This window comes from Megascapheus bottae, chromosome 20 (assembly GCF_031878675.1).
Source record: "Megascapheus bottae isolate mThoBot1 chromosome 20, mThoBot2.hap1, whole genome shotgun sequence".
NCBI lineage: Eukaryota > Metazoa > Chordata > Mammalia > Rodentia > Geomyidae > Megascapheus > Megascapheus bottae.
Window position 1 is genome coordinate 11,912,532 of NC_143528.1, and position 10,933 is coordinate 11,923,464.

A 10,933-nucleotide genomic window follows, 5' to 3' on the forward strand; every position below is an offset into this window, starting at 1 on the left:
ATGGGACTATCTAAAAATAAAAAGTTTCTGCACAGATAAAAGCATAGTCGCAAAAGTAGAGAGACAGCCAACCAACTGGAAAAAGATATTTACCAATAATACATCTGACAAATGCTTAATATCCAGTATCTACAGGGAACTCAAGAAACTAATCCCCCCCAAACCCAACAAACCATTCACTAAATGGGCAAGGGAACTAAAGAGAGACTTATCAGAAGAAGAGATTAAAATGGCAGAAAAGCATATGAGCAAATGTTTATCATCCATGGTCATAAATGAAATGCAAATAAAAACAACCCTAAGATACCACCTTACCCCAACAAGAATGGCCAAGGTTTTGAACTCAGACAATGACAGATGCTGGCAGGGTTGTGGAGAAAAAGGAATCCTATTGCACTGCTGGTGGGATTGTAAACTAGTTCAGTTCTTAAAGAACTGAGAATTGACCTTCCCTACGATCCCGCCATACCACTCCTGGGCATCTATCCTGAACATCATAACCCAAGATATGATAAGGGCACCTGCTCAGCTATGTTTATCTCTGCACGATTCACAATAGACAGGTGATGGAAACAACCCAGATGCCCTACTGCAGATGAATGGATACAGAAAATGTGATACACACACACACACACACACACACACACACACACACACACACAATGGAATTCTATATATCCAACAGACTAGATAATGGCATTTGGAGGGAAGTGGATGAATCTAGAGTGAATCATGTTGAGTGAGACAAGTCAAGACCTAAGGAACAAAAGGCGCATGGTATCCTTAATATGTGGCTATTAGATCCAAACAGTACAAGAGTGAGGACTTAATATTTATGTGCTCTCTCTCTCTCTCTCTCTCTCTCTCTCTCTCTCTCTCTCTCTCTCTCTCTCTCTCTCTCTCGCCCTCCCCCCCCCACCCCTCTCTGTAATGGTTCAAAATTATTTCAACTCAGGGCTTTGCGCTCTTGCTGGCTAATTGGAGATGGAGTCTTACAGACTCTTAAGTTCAGGCTGTCTTTGAACATTAGTCCTCCATTTCTCAACCTTTTGAGTAGCTAAGATCACCAGTGTGAGGTACTAGAGCTGGCTGAAAAAATATAAACTTCCATTGCTTTCCATTGTCACTCAGCCTGGGATTTTCTGTTATTCTGTTACGGTAACCTGAGCCCATAGAGACTATAAAATAACTGAATAGATATCCTTTTGAGAATTACTTTTCATTGTTTGGAAATAAGCATAAGATAAATTTTTTTGACATACAATACAAACACTTTATTTAACAGTCGCAGGTCATCCTTTGGGCCAAATGAGTGTATGTCCAGGACCCAGCACCAAAGTTCAGCGCAACCTCCAAGCTTCTCGTTCAGACTCCAACAGTGTGAGTACATCGCCCTCCCGCACCGGGCCTTTCACGTTGCGGATGATTGAGCAGCTGGTGTCGTCCATAAATTCTACACGGACCTGCGTGCACTGTCCCTGCGAGCCGGTCCTGCCCAGCACTTTGGTGACCCTAGCCAGCTTGATGGGCTGCACACGACTCGTGTCCATAATGGCGGAGGCGGCAGTGTGGTGGAAAGATAAAATTTTTGATGGTTTCTTGAATTGTTACTTTATATACAAATCTGGTCTTTCATTGAGCTTGATGTCTTGGATAATCTACTCAAGGAACAAGGAAGATCTTAGACCAACTTAATAAAGCCAAAGACCTTGGCAGTTATCTGTACTATCTACTTTGATAATTTCCATTCATCATGGAAAAGGAAAACTTTGTTCCTGTCAATCAATAACTCCCTATTTTGCATACCACCCCATGCTTAAAAATTACTTCTCCTTTCTGTCTTATGATTGTGGCTCGTGTGTATGACACAAGTTCTGCTATGTTTGTCCTATTGTAACTGGCATATTTCATTTGATGTATTGTTCTCATAGTTTATCCCTGTTTTAGAATAGGTTACAATTATCTTCTCTTCAAGGAGTAATATTCCAATGAATATATGTACCATTATTTTGTGGATTCATCCACATATTGGCAGATATTTACTTACACATTGGAGCTACAAGCATGAATATATAAATATCTGTTCAAGACTCTTTCAGTTTGGAGGGCTATATACTCAGAAGTAGACTTTTCATCATAATAAGTTCGATTTTTTTTTTGTTTTTTTGCCAGTCCTGGGCTTGAGCTCAGGGCCTGAGCACTGTCCTTGGACTTTCTCAAGGCTAGAGCTCTACCATTTGAACCTCAGCACCACTTCAGGCTTTTTTCTATGTATGTGGTACCGAGGACTCGAACCCGGGTCTTTGTGCATGCTAGGCAAGCACTCTATCACTAGGCCAAACTCCAGGGCCTATTGTGTGTGTGTGTGTGTGTGTGTGTGTGTGTGTGTGTGTGTGTGTGTGTGTGTGTGTGTGTGTGTGTGTTTAAGGAATTACCTTTCACTTTATCACAGAGGCTATAACCATTTTATATTTCTACCAACAGTTACTGATGGTTCGAATTTCTCTACAGTTTTGCCACCATTTGTTACTGAGTGAAAAGTGGTATCTCATAGGTATTTTGCTTTGGATCCTCTGACTGCTGATGGGAAAGTGGCATTTTAGCATTGCTAGCCATCATTTGTTATCTATAAAGTGTCCTTGTTTCATTTGGAGAGAATCATGTGAAAGGGCCCTTGGTTACATAGATGTGAAACAACCATTTGCCTCTTATTTGAAAAAGCTCTGATATCATGAGTGACAACTCCATTGCTTTCCCATGAGATGTAGAGTCTGTGAATTCTTAGCACGCCCAAGTCTTTGCTGACTGGAGATATGTCTCCCTATCTTCTTCCTACATCTGAATTCGGAATAAACTGGTTCTGAAAACTGTCAGTTGTTGGATAATAAGTGAACCTCTTTGTTCAAGAGTGGCTCAGAGAGGATGCGTCACCACTGAGGGCCTTGTCTGCTCATGCACTGTGTTGGACACTTTATCTCAGACAAAAACCTTTCAAGGTGAATACCATTATTATCTTCATTAGATAACTGAAGGAAGTGAAGCTTGACGGAATTATCTAAGAGTATATAATTAGTGAGTCGTTGAGCTCAGGTTCAAGCTCAGTCTTATTTCAGTGAGAAGCCAAGGCCGAGATGCCGGTTCTACTTGTTTTCTACCCCATCCTGGAAGAAAGAGTGTGAAGATGAGGAAGACCGGGTTGGTTGGGAGTTGGTATTAGATGGATCTGCTTGTGGCTCCCATGGAATGCTGATGCGTTCCTTCTTGTGTATTTTCTGCCCTCTTTCTACCCTGCTTTATGACCTGGGACTGTGTCCTGAGGACCATTTGATGGCTAGCTGCCAGGTAGATTTTGTCTAAGGACACAATGAGTGGCAAGACTTCAGAGAGTGAGTAGAGGGAGAGAACACGTGGTTATTTCTTCCATGACTTCAGTATCTGATAGGTGCCCCATCTTATCTCTGTGCTAGCACTGCTAATCTCCAGGCATCTCCAACCCATGCCTTGTGTTCTTTAACCGCATCAATGCATCTATACATCATTCTTCACTTGACTACCTGAGATGAATCTTGTGGCCGCCCATAACTTTGGATGGTATATGCAGTTTCAGCTAAGACAAACAACTTGGACTTGGGAAAATGTGCTCTCACCATGTGATTATCTTCTTTCTGTTAATTGACTCAGTGCTTCAGAGAAAGGAAATCTTCTTCCTCCCAGGATACGAAAGATTTTCCTGCTTCTGAAAAAGTGAGACCACAGTCCCATTGGTGGTAAGTTATCCTCCATCCTGGTGACAAGTAGATACCAGTAGGAAATTGCTTTGGAAAGTTGTGGAAAATAGACTCCAATAAATCAGGCTAATATTAGTTACTAGAGATTTAATGGTTGGGAATAACATATGCTTTCTTTTATAACCAGTTTATCAGGGGCTTACAATTTTGTCAGTATCTTTCTTTGCAAAGCCCTTAAACCAGAAAACAGAATGAATAAATGATATTCCAAACTTGATTACCTGTCTATCTATCTTTAGTTGTTAGTTTTGGCCCTTGAGAGATTGGTATTAAAAGTTTTGTTTATAGTTGTCCCATGTGATTGCAGAAGAGCAAGAAAAATTCTGTCCCGCTCTACTCTGCAGGAAACATCTTCAGTTTTTCTCTTTGTCTTTGGAGCTCTTTATTATACTCCATGGGATCTGAGGGTTCTGCCAACTGAGGGCTCTCTCTGCCTCTTCCATGAGAGAGACAGCCACTAAAACCAGCCTGTACTAGGAGTGGTGCAGGGACAGACTAATCCTAAGCCTGGTTTGATGTATACAGTGGAAAAAAGCCGCATAGGCTTGAAGCTGCTTGTGGCCATTTTGCCTTGCATGAAAGTCTTCCAGACAACAAAGTCGGGGCCCTAATGTTTGAATTGATCCAGTGATGCTTGTGGTCCACCCAGTGGACTTTTATTCACATCGGTGGATGGCTTTCTCATTTTAAAAACAGCCAATTGTGCTCCTGTTATCACAAAGTGAAAAGGTCTCCACTGGTTCTGTGCCCTGCCTTGAAGAATAACTAATGTCAGTTAACACAGGGGGTTATGTTGTCTTTTTCCCTAAGTTTCAAAGATGAGAATCCTTGCTGTTTCAACTGTTACAATAAAGTTCTTCTTGTGCAGATCTCTTTAAATCCTTTCTGTGGCAGTTGGTTTAGGTTTCCTTTGTTCTTTTTTCCCCTAGTGAATGTGCAAAATAGCTGCTATCTTCCACAGTAATCTCTGTGTACTCTATGACAGACAATTGTAGACAATTACACTAGAAGCAATTTTCTCCAGGCTAAGAATTCTAGTAACTTAAATCTTTCTCAAAGATCTTTTTTTATTCAGCACCTCTCTCTGAATTTTAGCCCTTTGAACCCTCTCATTTGATGTGGAGAGAATGGCAGAAGGCTCTTGGATTTTATATAAAAAGGACTTTACTGAAGAAAGAGTTGCTTTGCTCTTAAAAACTCTATTATTGAACTTTTTATGCTAACCAATGTCATTAAGTAAATAAGACAGGACAAAATTGAGGCAGGAAAGTATTCATACAAATATGCATATTTATAACTCCCTCTTGGTTCAATTTGAAATAGTTGAATTGTAGATGGCAGTTTTCTGGAGTGCAACTCGTGATTGGATTTTGCTGTCCTACCAAAGTGTTATCACTGAAAAGGTGGAGGTCTGTTAAAGATCTATTTTTTGACTGTAATGAATATACTATTACTTAAAAAGTCCTCTTGGATGAGACCTAAGGACTTAACATGGGACTGTCGTTATCTGTGTTTAACTTAGGAACAAGGTAGATATCTTAAGCTTAAAGAGAATTCTCTTGCTAAAATAATGTTCAGAATAATTAGCTTTCAATTTGCTTTAATTATTTTTAAATCTATCTGCATTTTCAAACCTGGAGATAACATTGCTCTAGGGGTAATGGCAAAGGGCTGGTTCCTGAGATGAGCTGTTATTGTTTTATAGCCAATAACTACCTTGAGTGCTTGTGCACAAATAAAGGGAAAAAATGATCTTTCTTCCTTTTTCCCTTTCCCCTTGTCTCTAACTTCTAAATATAACTCAATTCTCAATTTGAGAAATTAAATTCCTTAAAGTATTATTCCTAGCTGAAAGAAGTGGATCTGTTCTTAAATTGTTTGGAGGCAAACTGAGCATTTAGAAAATCAACTCTTGTTCTGTCTGTGCATTAGCATTACTGAGCAAGCTCTTGAAAATATCAATATCCTGATCCCATTCTCAAAGATTCTATTTGATTGGAGGTGGAAGGAAAGACAGCAACTGATAGTATTTTTTAAAGATCTTCCCAGTTTTAACCTGCAGTCAAGGTTAAGATGCATTGATTTACATTCAGGGCAGATTCATACTTGCATCTCTTAAGCAACCTACCTGGAAGCAGGAGGGTTTAAGGGAAGAATATGGAATTCAGAGTTAAGGATTTTAATCCTGTTTCTTTCGTCCGCATGAATCTGACCAGTGTCCTTGTGTACTGCTTTTTTGTTGGAAAAACTGACAAACTTGAACCCACCTTACAGAGTTATTTCCAAGAAAAGAACTTCTAGTCCATGGAGGAACCTCTACAGCAAAAACTATTGTTAATTTAGCATGAAATGATTGGGTACGGTATTTTCTCCCCTCTTCCTCTTCTTTGTCTCTGTAGTTATCTATCTACAGTTCTGGAAGAGACCTAGATCTCTATTGTGCACGGATAGCCCTGAAAGGAACATTGAGCTGGGGCATCTTAGAATTTCAATAACTAGGATCTGTGACCTCCATGTTTTGCTGAGAACACAGGAAGCAGTGCACGCTGAGTCATAAATTAACTATGTTACTGTCTTTGTTGCTATGGAACAATTATTAACCACCTCTAGACCTTTGTGTTTTTTGACTGGTCAAATGACATTTGGCTAGGTCTATGAGCTCTAAAGAGCTTATGGATGCATTCCAAACAATCCTATAAATATTTTCACCTGTGGGTAGGAGAAAATAGTGTCCAGTAAGCATCTTTAATAAGGAAGTTCCATGAAGAACGTAGATACCTTTTTTAAAACCATTGGCTTTCAAATGGAGAAACTCTGGAACTGGATAACATATCCAGATCCCATTACTACTACCTGAGTCTAATTGGATAATTATCCAATTGGATAATTAACAATTCAATTCAACTCGGACACTAAATAGCCAGACTTGTTGTAAAATTCCACAAGTTAAAGAAGAAAATATAGTCAGAACTATACCATAAATAGCAAGGCAGATATTGTCAGTTAGACAGTTAAATTCTCATCTTACTGCCCCTCATATTTACAAAAGCTAAAGCCACTCAGCAGATTCAAATGCTGAACACAATTGCTCCACTCTTTGCTTAAAAATAAACAAATAAGCAAATGATCCTTTTTTGCCTTCTTTCTATGAATAGAAATGGCCTCTGGACTGTTTATCAACTTAGCTCAGGAGCCATGTCATTTTTCTTTGGATGCATATAGATTTGGCTTTTGGCCAGCCAAATTCCAGCTGTTATTTGTTGATTTCATGTAACAAGGTTCAGAGACATATCTCCATAAATAATACCTACCTTTTGTTAATTATATTATAACTTTCAACATACTTTCATGTTTCCAAGTTTAATCACAGAATGAACAAGCCAATGAGATAGGCAGAAAAATGTAATACTCTATGCTTCATTTGGCAAACATGGAGTGCTTCCTGTGGATATGATAGTACAAACATAGCTATCCCAAGACAAAGGTAAATGAAATTTGGTTCCTGATCTCATTGGGATGGAAAACCATTACTCAGAAAAGTAGAGTGACTTGCTCAAACCAGGTATGTCTCATGATTCTTTTTGTTGTATTTTCTCAGGTGCTGGTACTAGGATCAGGGGCATTTTATTTGGAGAGTCTCAGGGGTAGGCTGTCAAAATGCCAAGCCTGTCAACGGACTTATCGAAGATGTCAGTGCTTCTCAGAGAAGCACTCACCCTAAGAGGCCTTGTTCCTTGTATAGCTTTCTGTGGCCACTATAAATAATTACCACAAACTTGGTCATTGAACAAAAGGAATTTGGTCTTTCAACAGTTCTAGAGGCCACAGATTGACAATCAATATCACTGGTTAATAGGCCATACTTTCTGCAGAAGGTCTAAGGGACAATTTGTTTTTTGCCTTTCTGCTTTTTGCTTCTCTGCTGGCTATGACATTCCTTAGCTTACAAGCCATTGCTTCATCTTAGACTCTTAGGCCAGCATCTTAGAATCTTTCTCTGCTCTATGTGTGTGTGTGTGTGTGTGTGTGTGTGTGTGTGTGTGTGTGTGTGTGTGTATGAGAGAGAGAGAGAGATAGATAGATAGAGAGAGACAGAGAGACAGAGAGACAGAGACAGAGACAGAGAGAGACAGAGAAAGACAGAGAGAGAGAGACAGAGAGAATTTTTCCTCTTGTCTCCTAGGACACTTATAGTAATAGGTACTTAGGAACTGGTTTTGCTTAAAAGCATTAAGGCTTTTCTTGGGCCCACAAGTTAACTAAAGGCAGGATGAAAGCTTTGTATTTCTGTCTCTATTTTGTACTTGTCCTTTGCTCTGAGCCATTTTCTCCCGCAGCCCCTTGGCAATCACCTTGGACTCCCATGGATACCCGTGATCTTTACAAGTTAGTAGGGACAGGAAACTGTCCTCAAGGAAAGAAACACAGGGCCTCAACAGAGCAGACCACCCACTAGACAGCAGTGACTTGCTTATCTGGCCCAGATCACTTCCTTCAAGCCATGAGGGAACAACGTCTCTGGAATGAAGGTAATGCTCAACCAGGCCCCACTGGCTGGGACTGTTTATACACATCTCTCACCCCTCCTCCCTGATTCTTTCTCTCTTTACGCCAAAGGTTTATGTCTACCCTGAAGAGGAGACGAAATGCTTGCTTTCCTCTTTCCATGTTGTACCCATGGTGCATAACAGAATTTTTTTCTCTACCTTTCACCGTTATTCCTTCCTTTACTTGGTGTTTTAGAGTAAGTGGCTAGAGCTGACATGTAGAACCCTTGGAGTTTGCATCTAGGACCTAAGCTCCAATTTCATTATGATGGCATGATCCCCTCCTGAACCTCTCCACAGGCTTGTCTGGTCCCCTGGCCTCCCCACTGCTGCTATGTGAGAGGTAGCAGTAGGTTCCAGACTGCTCTGGTGGCTGCAGGAGGGCAGAGACTGGACATTATTCATCTGGCAGTAGGGAAGATATTTAGTCTGGTTCCAACCATCCAGACAGCTGCCAACATTCCTTTCCCTTCTCCCTTTAAGCAGAACTGCCACAGGACTCCCCAGAGGAACTGATTCACAGTCTCCCACAGAATCTGAGAGCTGCCAAGGCAGATAAGAGGCCAGAGCAAAGGCACTGCCACATCTCATTAGAGCTGAGCTGCAAGGTAGCTCTCTGTGAATGCAGAAACAGACAAGCCTTTGAAGTGCAAATTCACAACTGCAGATCGATCCCAGTTCTGTAAAGAGAGATTTCCTCCTAGCCACTGCTGGGAGGGAAACTTGGAGCTTTAAGCCTCACAGCATAAAAGCCAATTGCTACTGGATATGAACCCCTAGCACTAGAAAGGCTGAGGAAGGAGAATGGTGAGTTCAAACCCAGGCAGGTTTCTATAATGAGATGCTGTATCAAAACAGAAAACAATAGCAATAACACCAAGCTAAGTACTAGCAATGGATTTGCCTAAAAAGATGAACACATCTGAAAATAAAGGATTCTTCTTCCCCAAATCAGCTTCTCCTAGTTAGCAGGATCACTCAGGCTGGAAGTCTGGAGTAGTCTTGGATTCTCTATACTTAGATTCAGGATGCCTTCGGTTCATGCTACATCCATATCTCCCTCTTAGTCTTCACTACTTTATTCCTGGAGTTCTTAGTTTAATTACAAAAAAAGAAAATATATTTGATCCAGAAGGAACCAGGAGCCAAGCAGTGAAGGGAAATGCAGCTCTTGAAGCCAGAAAGGAAAAGAAGACATAAATTCCTCCTCTAGCTCTCACTGGATGATGGATGGGGGATTCCCTCAGCTTCCTAGTTTTCACAAATTCTTGGAGATCCACTCATGAAAAGCACTTCAGGATGTTCACAAACTTAGAGTCTTACAAGGTGGGAGTTTTAGTAAGGATTTGTTTTAATAGAACATGGTAAAGCAGGGAGAGAAATACTTTAAAAAATTAAACAAATAGAAGAGAGAGAGATAATTATTACCTGCCCTACCACACAGGAAATGGGAGTTATAGACTCAGAATGGTGGTTCTTACCTGGTGCAAGTCAAACACTCTACCACTAAGCCAAACTCCTGTCGCGCTCTCTCTCTCTCTCTCTCTCTGTATATATATATATATATATATATATATATATATATATATATATATATATATATTATTGAAAGAGTGACGTCAGTGGGGTTGCAGTTACATAAGTATGGTAATGAGTACCTTTCTTGTTGAATATTGTTACCTTCTCCCTTGTTTTCTCCTACTTCTCCTCCCCACTCACTCCTCTCCTCCCTAACTTGGAAAGTTCATTTCCAACACTTTGTCTTGTGAGTATCACTGTTGCATTATGTTCACCCTTTGTCTTTTGTCTCACTATTTTGTTATTCCCTTTACTTTCCCTAAATTATATATAGAGTTAGGGCACCAAAATCACAAACGAGAAACGGGATAAAACAAAGGAACAAAACTCACCGTGAGTTTTGGGGCTTTCTTTTCCCGGATATGAGTCTCTATTTTCTGTCTCTTATTTAATTATGGAGAAGTCACAGAGAAAGTTACTGGTGGCTCATGCCTTTAGTTCTAGTTACTCGGGAGACTGAGATCTGAAGATTGCTATTTGAAGCCAGCCCGTGCAAGAAAGTCCACAAAACTCTTATCTAAAATAAAATACTCAGAAAATGCCAGAAGTGGTGCTGTGGTTCAGTTGGTGGGGTACTAACTTTGAGCAAAAGAAGCTAAATGGCAGTACGAAGGCCCTCAGTTCAAGTCCCAGGATTTGAAAAAAGAAAAGATTAAAAAAAAAAACTCACAGCTTTTCCTCTATTTTAAAGGTGAGGCCAGATACAGAAAACCCTTTTGTCCTTTTTTAAAACAATAATTAAACATCTAAATGAAGTAGTGGAAGGAAGACATATGTTCTTTATCTACATCTGGGTTCTAACTTCTGAAAATGACACTTTTCAGTATTAATTAAAAAAAATAAGCTGGGTGCTGGTGGCTCACGACTGTAATCCTAGCTACTCAGGAGGCTGAGATCTGAGGACTGCTGTTCAAAGCCAGCCCAGACACAAAAGTCTATGAGATTCTTATCTCCAGTGTATCACCGGAAATCTCAAAGTGGTGATGTGGCTAAAGTGGTAGAGGGCTAACCTTGAGCTAA

The 10,933-nt window shown here is 40.3% G+C and overlaps 1 pseudogene; it reads right to left on the bottom strand.

The window, feature by feature from the left end:
* Positions 1-1,248: 1,248 nt before the first annotated feature.
* LOC150049176 (small ribosomal subunit protein eS28 pseudogene) lies at positions 1,249-1,574 on the bottom strand (annotated as a pseudogene).
* Positions 1,575-10,933: the final 9,359 nt, after the last annotated feature.